Source organism: Lactuca sativa, chromosome 3, assembly GCF_002870075.4.
Source record: "Lactuca sativa cultivar Salinas chromosome 3, Lsat_Salinas_v11, whole genome shotgun sequence".
NCBI lineage: Eukaryota > Viridiplantae > Streptophyta > Magnoliopsida > Asterales > Asteraceae > Lactuca > Lactuca sativa.
Genome location: NC_056625.2, coordinates 242,680,667 through 242,686,001, shown reverse-complemented (window position 1 = coordinate 242,686,001; position 5,335 = coordinate 242,680,667).

Genomic DNA, 5,335 nt, shown 5'->3' with positions numbered 1-5,335 from the left:
CAAACATGCCACAAGGGATGCTAATCGTTATTATTTGACTTTTACTAATGATTATAGTAGATATGGATATGTCTACTTGATCAAGCATAAGTCAGAGACTTTCGAGAGGTTTAAGGAATTTAAACAGGAAGTCGAGAATCAATTGGGCAGGAACATTAAGATGCTTCGATCCGATCGTGGTGGTGAGTATCTTAGTTCAGAGTTCCTCGACTATCTAAGGGAATGTGGGATAGTCTCACAATTGACACCTCCCAGGACACCACAGTTGAATGGTGTGGCTGAGAGGCATAATCGAACCTTGTTAGATATGGTTCGTTCCATGATGAGTCGAGCTACGCTACCAATCTCATTATGGGGGTATGCCTTAGAGACTGCCGCCCATATTCTTAATCTAGTCCCTACAAAGAAAGTTGCCAAAACTCCTCACGAGATGTGGACTGGTAAAGTACCTAAACTAGACCACATCAAGATTTGGGGTTGCGAGGCTTTCGTGAGACGCGAGACTCATGATAAGCTCGAACCTCGAAGCGAGAGGTGTATTTTCATCGGTTACCCACAGCGATCCTTTGGTTACCTCTTCTACAGACCTAGTGACAATGTGGTCTTTGTAGCAAGAAGAGGAGTCTTTCGAGAGAGAGAATTTATAAGCCAAGGAGACAGTGGGAGGCAAATTGATCTTGAAGAAATTCAAGAATCAAGCGATGAAGGAACTTCAAACTCTAGCCCTCAACTTGAGGAGGAAACTCCTGTTGAGCCAATTGACAAATCTGTACCTCTGAGACGTTCCACGAGAGTTAGGAGTGCACCTGAGCATTACTATGGGTTCCATATTACTGCAGAAGGTGAGACACTTATTAGTGATGAAACACTAGTAAGTCAAGATGACCCTAACAGCTACGAGGAAGCCATGGCAGGCCCCGAGTCTGCTAAATGGAAAGAGGCTATGGATAGCGAGATACAATCCGTGTATGACAATCAAGTTTGGAACTTGGTTGAAAATGTACCAGGTCGTAAGACAGTAGGGTGCAAATGGGTCTTCAAGAAGAAGACCGACATGGATGGTAAAGTACACACTTATAAGGCTAGACTGGTTGCAAAGGGCTTCTCTCAAATTCCTGGAGTGGATTATGATGAGACCTTTTCTCCGGTAGCCAAGATTAAGTCTATCCGGGTTCTGTTAGCCATAGCTGCATTTCATGACTATAAAATATGGCAGATGGATGTCAAAACCGCTTTCCTTAATGGAAAGTTGGCTGAAGATGTTTACATGAGTCAGCCAGAGGGTTTTGTCAGTAACGAGTACCCTAATAGAGTGTGTAAGCTTGAGAAATCCATTTATGGATTGAAGCAAGCACCTCACAGATGGAATCTTTGCTTTGATGAAAAGGTCAAGGAATTTGGCTTTTCTAGGAGTGAAGATGAATCTTGTGTGTATGTCAAGGCTAGTGGGAGTATAGTTAGCTTTTTGGTACTGTATGTGGATGACATACTACTCATAGGAAACGACATTCCAACCCTGCAGGAAGTTAAGTCCTGGCTTGGGAAGTGTTTCGCTATGAAGGACCTTGGTGAAGCTGCCTATATTCTAGGGATAAGAATCTTGAGAGATCGGAGTAAAAGACTAATTGGACTTAGTCAGAGTACCTACTTGGATAAGGTGCTGAAGAGATTCAGCATGCAGGATTCCAAGAAAGGAGAGTTACCCATCCAGAGTAACACCAGATTGAGTAAGACACAAAGCCCTAGCACTGAGGCTGAGATAGCAGAAATGAGTCGAACACCTTACGCTTTGGCTGTAGGATCGATCATGTATGCTATGACGTGTACTCGACCCGATGTAGCTTTTGCCTTGAGCATGGTTAGCAGGTATCAGGCAAACCCTGGCAAGGCACACTGGACTGCGGTAAAGAATATCCTCAAGTACCTGCGGAGGACTAAGGACTGGGTTCTTACCCTCGGTGGGAGTGATGACTTGAGAGTTGTTGGGTATAGTGATGCTAGCTTCCAGACTGATAGGGATAATTTCCGCTCTCAGTCGGGCTGGGTCTTTACCCTAAACGGAGGAGCAATTTCTTGGAAGAGTTCCAAGCAAGAGACAGTGGCAGATTCTACTTGTGAATCAGAGTATATTGCAGCTAGTGAAGCAGCAAAGGAGGCGATATGGCTGAAGAACTTCATTGGAGACCTTGGAGTTGTACCAGCTATTAAAGAGCCAATGGAAATTTTCTGTGATAGTGAAAGTGCTGTTGCCTTAGCCAAGGAACCAAGGGATCACGGGAGATCCAGACACATCGACAGAAAATACCATTTCATCAGACATCGGATCGAAGAAGGACTCCTCGTGGCAAAGAGGGTATCATCGGATGAGAACCCAGCAGATCCCCTCACGAAGGGACTGAGTAGGGTTAAGCATCTCTAGCATGCTCGGAGCATAGGGCTGAAGGATGATATAAGTTTTAGTAGTTAGATAACCCGGAAATTTGTAAAGTGTAATTGACATTTGATGATGAATAAAAGGTGTTTTATTTATGAGTAAAGTGTTGCTATCTCTTGTCAATCGTTTACTATATTTCTTTTGCATGTTTTGACTTCCAGAATAATTTTTTTTGGTATAACATATTATTCAAATCTCCACAGTCGGTCATATGTTGGAAGTAGATATGAATCAAGACTGTCATGTTTGGTTGTAGAGGTCTTGGACAAGGCTACAACAATCATGAGTGCTCATAAGTTCTGAGCATTGGACACAACCCACGCTCACTGGAATCACTTCATGGAATTTTATCTCGAGTGATCGTGAGACGGTAATATCATATAAGTCTTCAAACCTAGAGATATGATTTGTTACTTACAAGTTGGTTATGCATTGACTGTACGAAACCGCATTGGTAACTCGATGTTATAAAACGTACTTTTGTGTGTAATTCAATAAGTGGTAGAACAAACATATGAGTCGAAGTTTATCTGCTCCTTCTTGGATTAGAAGCTGGTATTTGGGCCCCTCGATGATTTTGTTTTGACCCATGTACCGGGCCCGGTCAGAACTAAGTTGATGTGTTCAATTAAGTTCTATGTCAAACAAATCGGAAATCGGGAAACAAATGCTGGACAATAAGCAAGACAATGTTCCATGTATTTGTCCGGCTGATATCTAGAACAGAGGATTATATGATCACTTATCTTAAATGGCGTATCATCATCTTCTCAGTTCCGAGAGACCTTGAAAGAGCTACGATTGCCGGTCGGTTCCTGAAGTACTAGAGATATAGTTATTAGACTTATCCAAGTGGGAGACTGTTGGATAAGGTGTCTAAGTCCATAACTATTTCGGGCTTGTACTTGACCCGACCCGGCATGGTCCATTTGGGTTGCATGGCACCATGCAATTGGTTAGACTAAATGAGAGAAATAACACTTGGAGATTATTAATATATTATAAGTTCTAATATATTAATAATATTATTTGATTAGTTTGATCAAGAATTAATTTGGAATTAATTAAGTGATCAAAGGATAACTAATTAAATATATGGGTTGATTATGTAAATCATCCATATCTTGTATAGTGGGCTAAGAGGCTCCATGGATTATCAAGTTGGGTTCTACCCATAGGATGCTCCATGGGACTTACAAACCCATGGGTCATGGAAATGAAGAGTCATGAAACATTAGGGTTTACATGGTGTAACCCTAGATGTGTCAACACTATATAAGGATCATATTCTCCACCAAAATCGGCTAGAGAAAAAGAAACTAGAGGGCTTGGCCGATTTTGACAAGTGTGTGTTATCTCAAGAGTCTTTCCAAGAGCATTTGGTGTTGTGTGAAGCATTTGAGGCATCACACTTGGGGTGCTAGGCTCACAAGGTTTCAAGGAACACAAGCAACAACAAGGTAAGTTATTCTATCTATGATTCAAGATAAAATTGTTCCCCATGTATGCTAGATAGGAATATAACCTTGGAATTCAACTTTGCATGATAATTAGACAAACATAGATCCAAGGTTATTAAGGTTGCATGTACACTTAGGAAGTGTTAGAATGCTCAAATCCCATCAGTATCCATCCAACTCAGGCTTCTTCGTTCAAGCCTACTCAGATGCAGACCTTGGAGGTTGTGGACTAGACAGGAAAAGCACCACTGGAGGCTGCCAATTCCTTGACGGGAAGTTGGTTAGTTGGCAATCAAAGAAACAAACCTGTGTATCCTTGTCTACAGCTGAAGCAGAATACATCGCAGCTGCCTCCTGTACTTCTCAAGTGATTTGGATCCAAAGCCAACTCCGGGACTATGGACTCAATATGAAAAATATCCCACTATATTGCGACTCTAAAAGTGCAATTAGGATCTGTCATAACCTAGTACAACACTCCAAGACTAAGCACATAACACTGAGGTATCACTTCATTAAGGATTATGTGGAAGATGGGAACGTCGAAATACACTTTGTTCGAACCACTGATCAACTGGCTGACATCTTCACCAAAGCTCTTCCTGAAGCATCTTTTAACAAAATACTACAAGGGCTAGGTATGATGGAATCGGAGTCAGTACCAAAAATTACCTCTCAAGCTCAAAAGCAAGAAGCGAAATAGACCAAATGTTCAGGTTCGAGTCTTGTGCTAATGTACCGAAATGAACCGAACGCTCAGGTTCGGTTGCATTATCTGCTTTTCGCTCATCACTCAAAGGTAGTTTCCTTGGTTGTAGATCTTATGTATAAATTTTCTAAATTCATTTCTCTTATTGTCAAAGTCATTCTCTTTTTCAAATCTATTTTCTTTGGCAACCGAAGTCTACCGAACGTTCGGGTTCGGTTCCAAAACTTTTCTCACCCGAAATAGACCGAACGCTCGCGTTCGGTTCCAAAGTTTTTCTCAACCGAAATAGACCGAACACTCGGGTTCGGTTCCATTTTTTTTTTGTGTGTCTTATTTTTTTTTATTTATTTTATCTAAAAATCCAAAAAAAAAATTCATAAATTCAAAAACTCCAAAAATATTTTTTTTATTTAGCTTGCCTTTTATTTTTATTTTTTTTTCTTTTTCTTTCTTGTGGGTATATAAGTTCATTAGCTAAGTGTCCCTAGAAGCATGTTGCTGTATGTGTCCAAAGCCTCACCTGATTCTGAATAATAAGCCTTAGTAACTTGGTATAAACAAACCTTGTCTTTTCCCAATTAGGCTTTCTTATTTATTCTAATCATGAGCTACCTAACTCTCTTCTCACATGAGATATGAGTTTTCTGCTTGGTCCTATTTTTTATAGCAGAGGTACTTTGATTTCTTTACACCATCTACATTGCATTTCTCCATCACATTCGCTTCACAACC